Raw genomic sequence first — 17,052 nt, forward strand, 5'->3', positions numbered from 1 at the left:
CTAATGGCTGGGCATCGCGGTTCTCTGCTCCGGTGCTTGCCGGGCTGCTGCCCCCTTTGATTCTCTGCTCACTCCTGTGCCTGGGGGCTGGGTGGATGGGGATCTTCCCCCACCCCCCCAGCTGGGTGCCTGTCAGGGGTGGGTAGATCCTGGCGGGTGGGGCCCATAGCAGATTAGGTCTCTGATGTCCTTTAGGTGGGAAGGGGCCAATGGAGTTTAAGGTGGTTTTAATCATCATGGAACCGCCTCTGGCAGGGCGTTGAGCTGCTGGCCATGGGTCCATGTTCTCAGTGGCAGCAGCAACTGCCCAACTCCCATTTGTGGGCATCAGGGACTGGATCACCCCCAGGGACTCTCAGGGCACCGATCCCTGGCTCACACCTGCTGTCTAGCGCACACAGTGGTGGCCATGTGGCTGTGCAGGGGCCTTTTGGGCTGGGTGTGTCAGACCCCCCGTGACAGCACTGGCCCATCTCTGCCTGGTTCGTTCTCCCCCCTTCTGCTATGTATGGCCAGTGTGAGACCCCAGTGTGCGGGGACAGGCGCACTCGGCAGTGTGGGCCCAGCCAGCGCTCAGCAGGGGGCAGAGCAGGGGTGGGGATGGGGGGCAGCTTGAGCTCCTGCCACCAGAACATGCTCACCAGGCTCCTGCCACCTTGAGCTCACCAGGCCCCATGACAGCCTGGCTGGGGGTTTCCAGGGAGGGCACTGGGCTGAGGGGAGAGAGGGGCTGTTCTGCCAGCCCCAGCCTTTCTGACCCTCCAGGCTCCTCTCCCAGAGTCTCTGACGGATGGAGCAATTGACAGAACGGTGCATGTTCTAAGGCAGCTCCAGCCCTGGTGCTGTCAGTGAGATGCGTCCTCACAGCCCTGCCTGACGGGTCTTTCTGTTTAGAACCTCATTGTAACTGCAAGAAACATACAGTCAGTCTCACAGTCACCCTTGCAATTGTGTTCTTAATTCTCATCATCACTGTTATTGTCCTGGCAGGTGAGTTCTCAGCCCTCCCTGCCCCTCTCTGTGCATCCCATTCCCCCATGGAGCCACCACAGTCACAGTTTCTCCTCCTGGCCTGTCTGGCTTCTGCCCCTGGGACAGAGGATTCCTGGGGGATGTTCCTCCACGACCCTCCTCCTGCTTCCTCCCAGACCCCTGCACCTGGGCACTCTCTGTGTCGGGACGATCTGACTGACATTCGACCCCCCAGCCCATCTCTGAGCATTTTGGGCCCAAGTCACTATTGCCGGGCCCCAGGCACAGTCACTGATACCTGTGCAGAGTGGGGGTGATTGATGGGGCCGGGTGCAGGGCAGCAATGAGCTGGGCCCTCTGCCTGCAGCATGTGGCCCTGAAGTACCAACCTGGCCTTCCTCCATCCCTAGGTCAAGCCCAGGGTGGGGCTGGCAGGCGCTGGCGTGTCACTTAAATGAGCCATGGAATGCAGTACAGACACCTCCATTAACGCAGTGTGAAACACACCAATTAGTGACCTCGGGAGTGCAGGGTCCCATAGCGCTATTGCCTTCACCACCTGCACAGACAGCATGTGCTAGTGCAGAGGGCAGCTGTTCATGGTGAACATGAACCCTACTGTATCTGCCAATAGTCTGGGGAAGGGGGTGCTGTAAGATTGTCAGGGTTGGGATTTATCTATTGCCCTGGGATCTGATCACTGGGCCCCAGGAGGGTTTAGCAACTGGCTGAGGGGGGTGAATCCGGGTCTGTCTGCATTAGGAATCCTCTGTGCAATGTCACATTAGTGCAATTGAACTGGTGCACGCTGCTAACGTAGATGGGCTGCAGTGGTGAAGAAAGGGGCTTCCCCTGTGCCGTTCACTGCAGTAAGTTACCAGCACATCTGTGTGAGGGGTTTTCACAGATGTACCTTCCTCCCCATCATTACACTGGTGCCAGCTGCCCTGCTACAGGTGGGCTGTGAGTCCCAGCTCCCTGCTGGACTGGCCGGCTATTGGAATGGGCAGCACTGGCTTGCACAACGTAAGGTGAGATCTGAGAGCTTGGGGTTCCCCACCTGTGGGTCAGGGAGGCCCCAGAACGCAGTGGGGGCAGATAGCTGCCTGCAACCAGTCCCTGCCGCACCCCCTGCCCTGCCTCCAGCCACCCCCGCACCCTCTGCCTGCAGCCAGCCCCAGCTGCATGCAACCCCTGCCCTGCCTCCAGCCACCCCCATACCCCAGGAACCTATCCTTGCAACAAAGCCCGTTGCCAACTCTGTCCACGTATCTATTCAGGGGACACCATCATAGGGCCTAATCACATCAGCCCCACGATCAGAGGCTCGATCACCTGCGCATCTACCCATGTGATCTATGCCATCACGTGCCAGCAATGCCCTTGGTGCCTTGTCCAATCCAGGAGGAGGAGTATGGCCAGTCCCCCTCTGGTTGGCTGACGGGGGATCTCGCGAGCTTTTCCTTGCCCGCTCAATGGCTTAGGGGAGCCGTTGGCGCGGGCGCGAGCGCGGAAACTGGCCTTTGATTTCTCCCTGTCCCGCGCGGCTGCGGCGCCAGGTGAGACGCTCCGGTGGGTTCCCGGCGCGCGGCGGGGGGCGGGGCCCGGCCGCTCAGGGCGCGTGTCGGGGGGAGGGTGGTGCCGGCCGCCGCGCGCTGCGGGGATCCCTCCCCCCCCCCCCCCGTTACTTCCCTTCCCTAGCTCGGGACTGGCCCGAGCCCCCCCCGTGCTGGGGCACCGCACGCGCGCTGCATAACCCGGCCCTTCCCCGCCGCGGGCGCAGAGCCGCTCCCCCACCCCCCGCCTTGTTGGGTGGCCGGGCAGTGAGACCCCCCCGCCCCCCCCCCCGCGTGTGCTCTGATGGGAAACCGGCACCCGGGGGCTGGGCATCGCGGCTCCCCCTCCAGGGCTTGCTGCGCCGCTGCCCCCTTTGTTCTCTGCTCGCTCCTGCTGCTGGAGGGAGGAGGGGGCTCTGCTCCCCCCCCCCAGTGGGTGCCTGTCACGGGTGGGCGGGGCCCGGGGCAGATCAGGTCTCTGAAGCCCCTGGGGGGTGGGGGGGCTGATGGGGATTAAGGGGGTTTAATGATGGCACCGCCTCTGGCAGGGTGTTGGGCTGCTGGGCAGGGAACGAGAAACCTGCTGGGTCCGTCTCGGCTTCCAGATCGGCTGGAGAGTCCAGAGCAGGGGGGCGACCAGAGCCAGGGCCCCCGCCCCAGCTCGGCTTGGCGGCTGCTGAATGGGACCCAGTCAGACCGAGAGGAGCCGAGCCCAGCCCAGCGCCTGTAGCCCGGGCATCACTGAGAGGGACAATGGATCCAGCAGCCGGGAATATGGAAAGCGAAGAGCCACTGCAGCAGGGGTACCATATTGGTGGCGGTAGACACCTGGAGGCTGGCGGGGAGCCAGGTAATGGGGTGTCACTGCCTCGGAACAGGCTGGAGAGAGACACGGAGGCTGCCCCATGTGGGGCCAGGCTCTCAGTGGCAGCAGCCAATGTCCAGCAACCCCCCGTCTGGGCAGCAGGGCCTGGATCTCCCCCAGGGGCTCTCAGGGCACTGATCCTTGGCTCACAGCTGCTGTCTGGCACGCACAGCAGTGGGCATGGGGCTCCTGGGCTGGGTGTGTCAGACCACCCCCCCGTGACCGCCCTGGCCCATCTCTGCCTGGCTTGCTCTCCCCGCTTCTGCTGTGTATGGCCAGTGTGAGACCCCAGTGTGCGGGGACAGGGGCACTTGGCAGTGTGGGCCCAGCCACTCGACCGGGGTGGGGGGAGTTTGAGCTCTGCCACCAGAACATGGGGGCCCTTGTCTCTGTGCCCCTGAGCTCACCAAGCCCCGTGACTGCGGGTGCCCAGGGAGGGCACTGGGCTGAGGGGAAAGAGGGATGCAGGAGTGGAATGGGGATGGAAGAGGGGTGATATATATTTTGGTATCTCTTCCAATCGTCTGTCTTCTCAGATTGTAAACTCTCTGGGCAAGGAACCGTATCTTCCCATGTGTTTGTAAAGCACTTATCACAGCAGATCTTGAACCTGGCTGTTGACAATGCACATGAGTATAATTTAAGTAATAAAATAGCTTTACGTATCCCACTACAGAGCGGGGAGCGTATTGCTAAATCCTTCCTCCTGCCAGGGCACCAACTTTGTAGCTATGCTGGGAAAAAACAAAAACTCCCACAGTTTCAAATGTTGGTTTTCAGTTGAACTGGTGATGGAAGGGCCAGTGGGGATCTGTAGGGTGGAGAAATCTCAGCCAGAGCGATTGTCACCATCATAATGTACCCTTTCTGCAAGCAGATCAGATAGAACCTGTTCAGGAGGTCCAGCTCGATGATCATGGTGGTCCCTTCTGATCTTGTAAATTTCCTCAGTATAGTTCAGGCTTGATTGTAACTAATACTCACACACCCCCACTCCCTCAAGCAGTACCTAGGACCATTAATGGCTTTTCTTTTTCAGGCGATCAAGCTAACTCCGCATTCTGCAAATGCCTAGGAAATAAAGTCCTAATCTGGGTTTTGATCATAAGTCTGGTAGGAGTTCTCTCAGGTGAGTCCCAGTCCTCCCTGGCCAGGTTTCTGTGTCCTGTTTCCTCCCTTTAGCCATCATAGTGTCTCATTTTCTCCACCTCAGCTTTAAACAGAAAACTTTCAACTCTGTGTTGTGAAATACCGGCTCTCTCTGGAACTATATTGGGCTTAATGGACTGAATTCAGACCCCACGCCCTGCTGTGCGGCAGTTGTGCCACCTATCTAAAGGATATTATGGGACTGGAGGCCTTGCCTTTCTACCAGCTTCACCCTTTCACTGGGAGAGGGAGATGATGCCGTGAGCTCCTCGGTCAGTCCCAAGCTGAGCTTGCTGTCAGGAGAGGAAGTGCCAATTACAGTGCGCTTTATTATTTGGTGCAAAAGCCTTTTTTAGGAAAGGGCTGTGGCTGAGAACCTAAACTAAGAGTCAAGTTTCAAAGCATATTATCTTGCTGCCCATCACTGCAGTATCTGGGTGCCTCCCATGTAAAATCATCAGCAACAGTGAAGTCCCTCATGGCCTTCCTGGAGTTTCTGGCACTCTTCCCCTTTTGGGATCAGAACTCGGCTTGGGAGGGGAATTTTTGTGGGGGTTTATGGGCAGAAGGGGATGTCTTCTTTCTGGAAGAGAACCAGCCCACCCTGCCCCAGGATAGCCATTACAGTTGATTACTCTGAACTCCCATCTTTAATTGGGTTTTGGCATCCTCCTGCTTTAAGTCTGAGGGCCTAGCTCTCTGTTCAGGGCACTGGGTCGGTTATAGCCTCACTGAATTCACCACTGGGGTTCAAGTTCTGAGCATCTGGAAGAGGGTTCAGAAACTTCTGAATCCTGGATATGAGGGGCTTGTTCCCCTGGATGCAGGAAGGGACAAGCTCTTAGTACGTTACTCTCTCATTTTCAGGAATAGCAAGCATATATTTAGTCCATCCTGGCTCCGCTGTGGTCCTCTCTCCAGATCCCTCTCCTGGCTCCTGTTGTCTGGATGGCTGGGTCGGATACCAAGGGAAATGCTACTATTTCTCTGAGGCCCAAGATAACTGAACCTACAGCCAGAGCAACTGCTCTGCACTTGGTGCTTCCCTGGCTGTGATTGACAGCGAGCAGGAAATGGTGAGAGAGAGAGAGACCAGCATGGATGCTTGATAATGTCCTAGACTGGGCTTGGCAGGACAGACATGGCTGCACTGGGGTAGGGCCCAACCTCTGTAGTTCCAGAAGGAGCTCCGGTCCCTTTCCTGCTGGGAGGCCAAAGGGAATGAAAGTCCAACAGCTGAAATTCAGCTGTGGTCAGTATGTGATTGTACTTTCTTCATAGCTCCAGGCAGGAGAAGTACTTCCTTTGGGTTAGGCTGGGTCAGCCAAAGCCTGGCCAGTGGGGCTGGCTGCAGGTCAGGAGGGGATTGTGAACCTGGCACTGCTATGCTGCCATGCTTGGGGTGGGAGGAATGTCGAGCTGAGCAGGATGTCTGCTTTATGCCCGCGTATACCTCCTCTGGGCTCTGCAAAGGGTCATGGCTCTGTTCCCAACCCAGCTCTGTCCTCTTAGCCCCACTCCAGTGATGAGGAGAGAGGATACAAGGTACGAGTGGCCTTGCAGAGAGGGACTAGAGCTTATATCCATGTTGAGCCATGCAGCTTTCCCTCCCCTATAGAAAATTGTTGGGGGGGCGGGGGAAGTGATTGGGAGACAAGAGCAGGGGTATAGTGTGAAAGGGTGAATGCTCATCCTTTGAATGCCTCAGGAGTGGGCATTCCCCTTTGCAAAAATCATACCGCAAGCCCTTATATTCTCTGGGGTGGGTGAGGTTCAGTACCAAGATCTCAGGGTCTCATTCACGCTGTCCCTTTGCTTTTGTATTTCTAATAAAGAAGTTCCTACTGCGCTGTAAAGGCAAACTTGTCCATTGGCTCGGCCTCTGGAGGGAGCAGGACCAAGACCAGCCCTGGAAATGGGCCAATGGCACTGAATTCAACAACCAGTGAGTCCCTCTCTATATTAATGTTGCCCCGGAATTTGACATTCCTGCATGTATCCCAGAACTTGGCAGTGCTGCAGTCAGACATCTTGTATAACTTGATAACCAGACATCGCATAGCGAGGAATAACCTTAGGCCTTTGTGAGACAAGGTCAGACAGCTGCATATTTGCAGTTTGTTAATTAAAATGGAAGATTGGAATAAAAACTTATGTAAAAGAGTAAGTAAATAGCGATCATGGTTTTAGGGGCCCCTAATATATTCATAGATTCATAGATACTAAGGTCAGAAGGGACCATTATGATCATCTAGTCCGACCTCCTGCACAACACAGGCCACAGAATCTCACCCACCCACTCCTACGAAAAACCTCACCTATGTCTGAGCTATTGAAGTCCTCAAATCGTGGTTTAAAGACTTCAAGGAGCAGAGAATCCTCCCTCAAGTGACCCGTGCCCCATGCTACAGAGGAAGGTGAAAACCCTCCAGGGCCTCTTCCAATCTGCCTGGAGGAAAATTCCTTCCCGACCCCAAATATGGCGATCAGCTAAACCCCTGAGCATATGGGCAAGATTCACCAGCCAGATACTACAGAAAATTCTTTCCTGGGTAACTCTGATCCCATCCATATTGTTGTCAAGGTTAAAAATACTAAAAATGTTTTGCAATAATAAGTAGTTTGTTGAAATTGGGAAAATTGGTGACCCAACCCAGTGGAGGTTATTGTGCTGATGCATTGGACTATTCCTTGGACTGCTCTGAGGTATTTATTTTCCGGGAAGGGATCTGACATCTTAATCCCTGTCAGTGAGATGGAAAGAGGGTCCTTGGCAGGCTGGCTGGTGATTACTTAAAACCATCTCAGATTGTGGGTAACTATATCTGGGGTGTCCTCAACTCTGTGTGTGTGTGTGTGTGTGTGTGTGTGTGTGTGTGTGTGTGCTTAATAGCTAATAAATAGTAGTTAAGAGCACGCTTACTTGTATTTAATCTTTCATCAGACCAAATTGCTGTGTTCCCATTGGCTTATTCCTGACACCACCTGGCATGAAACAGTTCAGTTACCGCTGCTTTGGGTTCTGAAACTGCTCCAGTAATGCTAACACCTTGAAGACGGTCTTAGGGATAACAAGCATCCTAACCAGCCCTCCATGGAACCAGTTGTGAAACTGGAGGCTCTATGAGCGGTCCCTGCGCTCTGTCGGGGTCTGTCTCTGGACTCATCCGACTCTTGGGATAGTATGTGAAGGTACCGGGTGGAGCATGGGACTCTTACTCCTGGGGTTGTGGCTTTGAAATCTGTTGGGCATGGTGGAGGCTGTCATAAAAGGAGCCAAATTTAGCTCAGTAACAAATCCATCTGTACTGGCATACCTCAGGGATTGAAACGGATTCTCAGTGCTCTAAGACAGTGCTTCTCAATCAGGGGTACACGTTCCCCTGGAGTACATCAGCTCATCTAGATATTTGCCTAGTTTTACAACAGGCTACATAAAAAGCGAAGTCAGTACAAACTAGCGATAAACTAACGAAGTCAGTACAAACTAAAATTTCCTAGAGACAGCAACTTCTTTATACTGCTCTATAGACTAGGCACTGAAATGTAAGCATAATATTTATATGCCAATCAATATTATTTTGCATGGTAAAAATTAGAAGGTAGCAAAGGGGGAAAGGTTGAGAGCTGCAGGTCTAAGAAGCATCCCTGCTGGGGAAGTGTGTGTGTGTGTGTGTGTGTGTGTGTGTGTGTGGGCTCCGTGTTCAATGCCATATGGGAATGGTCCCTGGAATCCTTCCTTTTGGGGCACTCTGGCTGGAAATTGGGCCTGCAAGAGCCGATCACTGGTCCCAACTGGGGCAGAAATGACCAGGAATTGGGATTTAAAAAAATCTACCTGGAATAAAAGATGGTGCTGCCCCTCTACCCCTTTCTCTGCCCTGCTAACCCCAAACTGGCTCTGTTTAATTCCCTCTTCCCCATTTGCTCCCTTTCCTCCAGAGAGGAATTGCAGTGGGCCTCTTTGCTCCCTGTACAACGGGGGCTTGATGGCTAATTGAGGAGTTGCATTAACGTGGAGCACTTCCCTCCCTCTGGGAGGGGCAGGCAATGCCCAGACCCTGCCTGACTCTAGCTCCTGGCTTTTGTGTTACAGGTTTGAAATTAAAGGAGGAGGACATTGTGCATATCTGAGTGATGGATTTGTTGGCTCTTCGAGGTGCTCCTCACTCACAAACTGGATTTGCAGCAAACATGACGCATATACAGTGAGAAAGGGAACTGCACAGCCTAGGATATGAAAGTTTGAGAATAATCAAAATGTGATCTGGAAAAGCTTGAAGTCCTAGCACCTGCAGACAGAGCAGGATGAGTATTTTTATTCCCTACAGTCTGTTCCCCTGGGGTCTGTCCTCGTTCTGGGGCTTCCATGTTTTTTATAGCTTGATCCAACGGTGGAACAGAGCTGTCGCTTTCTAGAGAAACTTTCCTGAAATTAACTAGACCTCTTTACTGAGTTCTCCTAGTTATACCCTATGCATACAGAATCTCTAGTGTTTTCCCCATGTCCTGCTCTAGATCAAGCCTCTGCCCCTTAGGAGCATGCTTATAGGTGGCTGTGTTTTCTGGCAATGCTGGGTTTACCTCCTCACTGGTTTGTAATGTGAAGGCAGAGCTAAAGAAGGGAAAGGAAACTGGTGCAGGAATTCATAACAGCAATAATTTTTTTGAAATGGAAATAGGCAGTAGATTAGGTACATCTTCATATACATCTCCTGACCAATCAAACTGGGCATTCATAAGCTTGTGTAACCCCTGATCTTATTTTTTCTTTTCCCCATTTGTATTTTTACGGTGCTGCAACACATGAGCACCCGTCCAACTCTCTCGGGGTCTCTGGCAATCTTTTATAAATACATCATAAATAAGACCATCAGTTATCTCCCATCAAATCCAAGAACCCAGTGACCGCATCAATATAACAAATTAGTTTAACTTTCCTCTCACTCTTACCATTCTCCCCCTCTCAGTTCTTCCTCCTATTTATTAAACACACTTGTTGCACTTTTGTTCTACAATTAAATGGTTAGCTACTTGGGGCAGGTTTTTTGTCTTGCTGCAGATGCAGTGCCCAGCACAATGGGGCCCTGGTCCTGATTCAGGCCTCGAGCACAATATTGATACTACACCAGTGATGATTTTAGGCCAGTTCTCATTTAATTTTTCCTCTTAAATCAACCCTTCTAGTCTCACTAGAAGTGCCTTTTGTCTGCGAGTTTTCATGCTCTTGCTCTCCAGGTGTGGGACCAGGTTATCCTTGATGTTTCTGGATTTGCCGAAGACACATGACGTGTGGTTCTTTGAGTAGTTGCAGACGTGTATTCAAAGTAGATCTGCGTGTGCTTGGGAGCCAGAGACTCTTGCCTAGCAGTATCCATAGAGAGGTGGCACTTGTGCCTCCCCTGGCTATTTGAGGCAGCACTGCCTCCCCCCCCCCATCAGTTTCGTCTTATGGCCCATCGGCTGGAGTTAGTCTTGTGCGCTTCTTGCTTTACAGCTTTGTGCATTTGTATCTTAGCCTACTCTTTTGCTAAAAGTTTTAGTGTAGTATTGGTGTCGGTGGTAGTATTCCCTGGTGATGTCTTTATCAGGGTTCAAGCATTGCTCTTCATGCGGAGTGGCGATGCCCAACCGTGACTACCACACACAGTGCTTGCTCTGCTTTGACAAAGCCCACCTTAAGATGTGGTGTTCGATCTGCAGATTGTTCAAGAAGCAGACTTGGGTGGCACAGGACCTTCTCCTTAAGCAGCCCCTGCTTGAGTAGGCCATGAGGCCTGACCCAGTGCCAAGGCTTTCCTTGGGCAGCAGCTTGCCCTCTGGCTCGGAGAGCACTGCTGCCTCCCATTCTGGGGCAGGGACCTCTCTGAAGAGAGACAGGAGCCATTCTCCAGCATCGGCACCGAAAAAGAGGTCTCAAGACTAATTGGGAGCACTCCAGATCCAGAACGATTCTTCTGCCTCCCCTAATAAGAGCGCGGACCTGCACGGTGCTGGTTCTGGTGCGTGGGATGATACGGGTGCTTCTGACCCTCCCTTGGTACAGGGTAGGGAGGGCAGACACCCCGTACTGTCAACTCTGGTTCCGGACTCCAGGCATCCATTGAATCCAGTACCGACAGGAACGATGCCAGTACAAACAGTATCGGTGATGTCAGCGCACCAGGCTGCGGCAGACATACTCTGCCTTTCAGTCCCATCCTCCTTGCTGGTCCAAGACTTTGCGAGGCTGCCGCGCCACAATGGCCTCTCAGTCAGGGTTTGCTGCCAAAGTCTTAGCTCCGCACAACGATACCATCCCTTGGGGGCTTGGCATGGACATGGTACCAGAGACAGTACAAGGTTCTTCAATACTTGGTGTGACAGGGTCCCCGAGGTGCAACCTGGACTGTGGGAGCACTGAGCTCTCTGTCCCACTAACCTGGGGTCCCTCTCACACTGAGATGCTGTTAAGTTGAATTGGGGTTGGGGGAGAGGCTAAGTGATGATGTCACCTTCCCTCTTATGTTTTCTTCCACCTTGCTGGAAAGATCTTTTCCTGTGACATGGGGATCAGGCAGTCCCATTGGTCAAATAGTCTCTATTGCATACAGTCTCTGGGCTAGTGGATTCTTTTCTTGATGGGTGTTGATGAGCCGTTAACCGCTATCTGGCTACTCCATTGTTGTACCTGCAAGGCTAGTTGTGGGTGTTCCCAAGCTCACAACACATTTCAGCAACACCTATAGCAATACTTCGTAACCTCACATACCATGATAGCACATACAATCCAACAGGATACTAATGTTCAACAGATCAAGACTTTTAGAATGATACCTCGTAAGGCAAACTTTGTACAAAACATAGCATAATTATGACAGTGGTGAATTTGGGGGTTCCAGGGTGCCACTCTGTGTGTTACGTGAGTGGCACCCTTCCTCAGCACCAATGCAGTCAATGCTGCAGATGGTCCCATGGAGCTTGTCACCGTCCTCAATGGTGAAGCATGTGGGTGCTCTAGTACCATCATTTGCAGCAGGGCTGATTTTTGCCTATGGCAGCGACCTTTTCGGTACCAGTGATACCGACTGCTTTTTTGTTCTGGGCTAAGGATGGATCGGATCACCTGTTGGCCCCTCTGGAGTCGCTCTTCCCATGTTTCTAAGGTCCCAGGACTCCTCTGCTTCAGAGTCAGGCTCCTCATCTCTTTTTTTTCACCTGTGGGAGCCTGTGGGCCACCGGTGGACCACTTCAGCTACCAGGGTTGGCACACGCCTCAAGGCCGGGTTTGGGGTCCCTGGTCCGGCGCCTACTTGCCACCGATTCCTTATCCATACCAGTGGCTACCTTGGGCCCAGTGGGAGGCTCCTCATTCATAGAGGTCTTGCTCATTGTTGAAGTTAAGAGCAAGATCCCCTGTGTGTGCGGCATTGGTGGTTGCGGACTAGACACAAGTTCAGAAACCTGCAGCTAAACATTCTAAACACTGTTAAGTCAACTTTGGCCCCCCACTCAGCAAATAGAGTTCACCGGGGCCCTGGTGGATTCCACAAAGTTGAGGGTGTTCATGCCAGCTGACCGCTTTCAGACAGTTTCACAGCTGTGCCTCAGTTTGCCAGGTTATGCCTTCATCCTCTTCAGATGTGGCTCAGGATGGTTTACTGCCCTAACCTGCATTCCGTAGACAGGTTGGTTCACCTTCCTCCCACCAACGCAAGGACTCCAGGACTGGTGGAGTCTCTACGCAGCGTGTGCCAAGAGGTCCTCTTCGCTCAGTCCTCTCCCACCAAGTAGCCAAGGCAGTGCTGATTCTTGGATCCCCTCCTCACTCTGTTGGTTCAAACTCCCATGCCACTTCCTCTCCTTCCCACTCTCCTCACGCAGGACCATGGCCGCACCGTGCATCTGGCGACCAGCTCCCTGCACCTTACAGCATGGTTACTGCATGTCTGAATGAGGAGGAAGGGCATTGTTTGGAGCTGACCAACAGGTCCGGCTTAACAGTTAGGAAGCCTTCCACTAGAATGGCCTACTTGGCAAAGTGGAAGAGGTTTTCTGTGTGGCCCTTAGCCTATGGGACCCATTCAGGGGTGGCTTCCATCCACAGCATCTTGGAGTACTTGTTGAATCTTCAGGAATTGGGCCTAGCATTCAAGTCTCTGAGAGCACACTTGACAGCAATATTGGCATTTCATCCACCAGTCCAAGAGCAGTCTGTTTTCTCAATCACATGGTGATGAGATTTTTTGAAAGGACTTCTCTGCCTGCATCCTTCAGTCTGAGAACCGGCCCCTTGTGGGACCTGATCACACTTTTAGCTGCTCTAATGGGGCCTCCATTCAAGGCCCTTGCTTCTTACCAGTGTCATTCGTGTCTCAGAAAACTGCATTATTGATAGCCATTATCTCTGCCAGGAGGATGTGAGTTGCAGGCTCTGATGGCTGGGCCTCCTTACATGCAGTTCTTGAGGGACAAGGTTACACTTCAACTACATCCAAAGTTTGTATCCAAGGTGGTCTCTCAGTTTCACTTGAACCAGGTGATGTATTTGCCTGTATTTTTCCCCAAGCTGCATTCTTCCCCCGAACAGCAACGCCTCTACACTAGATGCCATCTAGCCTTCTATCTGAACAGGACAGAACAGTTTTGTGCTTCACCTCACCTATTTGTATCATATGAAGGGTCAAAACTGCATACGAGATGGCATTGGCTATGCCTCCTCAACAGATATGGGTGCATTCGACAAGAGCACAGGTAACATTGGTGGCATTCCTCAATGACATTTCCATATTGGACACTTGTAGGGCAGCCACATGGTTGTCCATGCATACTTTTACATACCATTGTGCGCTCGCTGCTGCTTCCAGAGCTGACGTTAATGTTGGAAAAGCGGTCCTGCGATTCTTACTCAGGTAGACTCTGAGGCCTGCCTCCGGATGAGGGTACTGCTGGCTAGTCGCCTTCTTGGAATACACATCTGCATCTACTTGAAGAAATAGTTACAGTAACTGTGGTTCTTCAGGTTGCGATGCAGATATGTACAGGCAGTCCTCGGACTTATGATGCCATTGGTTCCTGAAAATTGCGTCTTAAGTCGAAAACATTGTAACTCAAATTTCCCATAGGAACAATGTCCGATCGAGAGTCGTAAAGTTGTAACCGATGTCGTAAAGTTGAAACAGGATGTCAGTTTATAAATGTCGAGAGCTGCCTGTGTTCCCCAACCCCTCTGCATTGGCGTCTCTTCCCCTGAGCATTCAGCGAGAAGGAACTGAAAAGGGTTGGAGCGGCACTGCCTCATGTAGCTAGGGAGGGGCTACAGGCACGAGGTGCAAGTGCCACTCCTCTACGGGTACTGCTAGGAAAAAGTCTCCAGCTTGCAAGGCGCACGCACACCTACTTGGAATATACGTCTGCATCACATCTTGAAGAACCACTGTGTGAGTAAGTAGTCGTTCCTTCTCACCCTGGTTGCTTAATGCAGCTGAACTGTGGTGCTCTTATTGACGGGTATTATCAGTGCCTTAAGGAGGGGAAGTGCCAACCGTCGTCTGATTCTAGGAGGATTTTCGCTCTGTTCCTCCCCACAACTTGCTCTGTTTGGAATATTGGTTCTTTTCGATCCACTGATCCATCCTCTACATTCCCTGTAGTGGGACCAGTGTATGTTTTGTGATGCTTGTACCCATTCATAGATTTTTTTTTTTTTTTCTTTCCACTATGATCATCTTGTTGGACCTCCTGGAGAACACAGGCCAGAGAACCTCAGCCACTAATTCCCGCATCAAGGCCTAAAACTTCTGTTTGAATTGTAGCATCTCTCTTCTAGAAAGACCAATCCAATCTTGATTTAAAGACTCCAAGTGATGGAAAATTCACCACATTCCTAGGCAAGTTGTTCAAATGATTAATCAACCTCATTGTTAAAATCTGTATTAATTCGCACTTTATTTCTAGTCTGAATTTGTTCAGCTTCAGCGCTCTGCCTTTAGTTGCTAGATTAGAGAGCCCCCTGCTATCAAATCTCCGTAAGGTGGAGGTACCAGTAGGTCATAATCCTATTACCTTTTGACTCATCTCTTGGATTGAACTGAATAGATTGGGCTGCTGGTCTCTCATGATAAGGCAGGTTTTCCAGACCTTAAATCATTCTTGTGGCTCTTCTTGGAACTCTTTCCAACATTCTTGTGTACAATCGTGACCCTTAAACCCTTTCAGCTGCCTTTGTGATGAAGTATTACCTGAGCTTTCTATGGTAGAGGAGTATCTAGGGAATAATGCAGGGTGGTCCATCCCCTCCAAAGCTGTATTCTAATTGCTGCCTTGACAATTGCAAATTGTTGTGCAGTCTGCACTTTTTCTTTCAGTTCTGTTTTTGACCTTCTCCAATGTGGCTTCTGGTCTTTACACTCCATGGAAGTCTCTAATGACACCTTCTTGGCCAGGACTTGTTCTCCATCTTCATTGTCTTTGACCTCTGGGTGGCTTTTGACATCACTGACCAGTCCCTACTGCTTGATGTTTTATCTTCCTTGGTTATGCACTGTCATGGTTCTCCTCCAACTTCTCTGATCACTCGTCTCATTTGAGTCTTCTTTTCCCCATTTCTGTGGGTATCCCTCAAGTCTCTGTCCTTGGCTCCCTTCTCTTCCCCTTTTATCTTTAGGTGCTCTATCCACAAACATCAGATTCCATCTCTTCCCTCCATCTATTTTCTTCTCAGCCTTTCTGCTATCTCTTGATGACTGTTCACTCATTTTTAAACTCAACAGGGCCGAAACTGAACTCCATTCTCCCCCTTTTGCTACACCAATCAGGCCCATAACCTGGGTATCATCTGTGACTCTGCCCTCTCACTGGACTTGTCCATTCAGGCAACTTCTAAATCTTGCCACTTGTATCATACTCCTCTCTGAACTCTGACCTTTCCTCTGTCTCCACATGGCCAAAACTCATCCCACCCCTCATCGTTTCACGCCCTGGCTACTGCAGCCCCCCTCCCCTGGCTATTCAGAAGGCTGTTACTACGATGATCATTGTCCATTGCTTTGACCACAACAATCCCTGCTGAGTTTCTACACTGGGTTCTCCTTCACCTCATCAGCAAATAGAAGTGTAGGCAATAAAACCTTGGCATTATTCATAATTATTTTAATGTAATATTAAGCAAGTGCCTTTATTCAAATTTGAGGAAAAATATTTTTATATACATAGTACTTTGGAGAACAGTGTCTATATTTATATCTATATATAATTTTATTAAATGAAATATTCAGGTTAATGAAGCACATTCTTAGGAAACTTTTCTGTTTTCTCCTCATAAGTGGCAGGCACAAGAAGAATTATGCTGCTTTTAACTATTTTAATTTAAGTGAAACAAGCACAGAAACAGCTTCCTTCCCTTGTCAAATCTTTTTTTAAATTTTCCCCTTTTTTTAGTAGTTTACATTTAACACTGTACTATATTTGCATTGTTGGGGTTTTTTTGTTTGGTGGGGTTTTTTTTTTTTTGGGGTCTCTGCTCCTGCCTGATTGTATACTTTGAGTTCCCAATGAGGTGGGTGGGTGGTTGACCCATCCGTTTTTAACTCGGAGGCTCGTAACTCTGAGGTTCTATGTACTATCGCCACTTTAGTAAGATGTTTTAAGTATTATTCTATGACCTTGCCTTATTTATGTGATCGCTAGTTATTTATTGAAAGAAGCCATTTCAGTATCAAGTATTGTTAATTGGTAATTAATTATCTGGCAGGGCTTAAGCAACTTTCCTACCTAACTCACAAGCCAAGAGTCATCTCCCCAAGAATTGTTAAGAGTCAATGGTGTTTTTGAAAACCATTTTAAGCTAAAGACTTTCTATAAGAATCCTGTAAGGTTTTAAAAAGACTTGCTTCTTAAATCCAAACATCTTTACTTTTTATATATCTGAAGCAGAATTTAAACTCCTATGAAGCCCTAATAAAACTAAAGGACTATCCCAGAAAATGGAATATATACCAGAGTTGAAACACTAAACTCCAAAATTTTCAGAGCATTCCCTGCACAAGATCAAAGACCTTTGCACCCTATTGCATATGCAAACAGAGTTGGCCCCAGTAGCTGGTCATGAAGGTCTTAAGCAGGGGTGGTGCTGGGGGGGAAGGGAACAGGCTTGCAGGGGCTATAGCTACCCCAAAGCTTGCTTTAGCCACCATATAGCAGCTACCACTCTCCAGCAGCCCAACTCTGCAGGCAGAGTAGACACTGCTGGCCTGCTTGGGCAGGGCTGCCCTAGAGCAGCCTCCACTGACACTAGGAAAGGAGAAGTTTCAGAGTAGCAGCCGTGTTAGTCTGTATTCGCAAAAAGAAAAGGAGTACTTGTGGCACCTTAGAGACTAACAAATCTATTAGAGCATAAGCTTTCGTGAGCTACAGCTCACTTTTTTGTTTCCACCAAATGCATCCGATGAAGTGAGCTGTAGCTCACGAAAGCTTATGCTCTAATAGATTTGTTAGTCTCTAAGGTGCCACAAGTACTCCTTTTCTTTTTAG

The 17,052-nt window shown here is 50.5% G+C and overlaps 1 pseudogene; it reads left to right on the forward strand.

The window, feature by feature from the left end:
- Positions 1-2,799: 2,799 nt before the first annotated feature.
- On the forward strand, positions 2,800-10,430 carry LOC119842442 (annotated as a pseudogene).
- The last annotated feature ends 6,622 nt before the right edge of the window (positions 10,431-17,052 follow it).

This window comes from Dermochelys coriacea, chromosome 14, assembly GCF_009764565.3.
Source record: "Dermochelys coriacea isolate rDerCor1 chromosome 14, rDerCor1.pri.v4, whole genome shotgun sequence".
Lineage (NCBI taxonomy): Eukaryota > Metazoa > Chordata > Testudines > Dermochelyidae > Dermochelys > Dermochelys coriacea.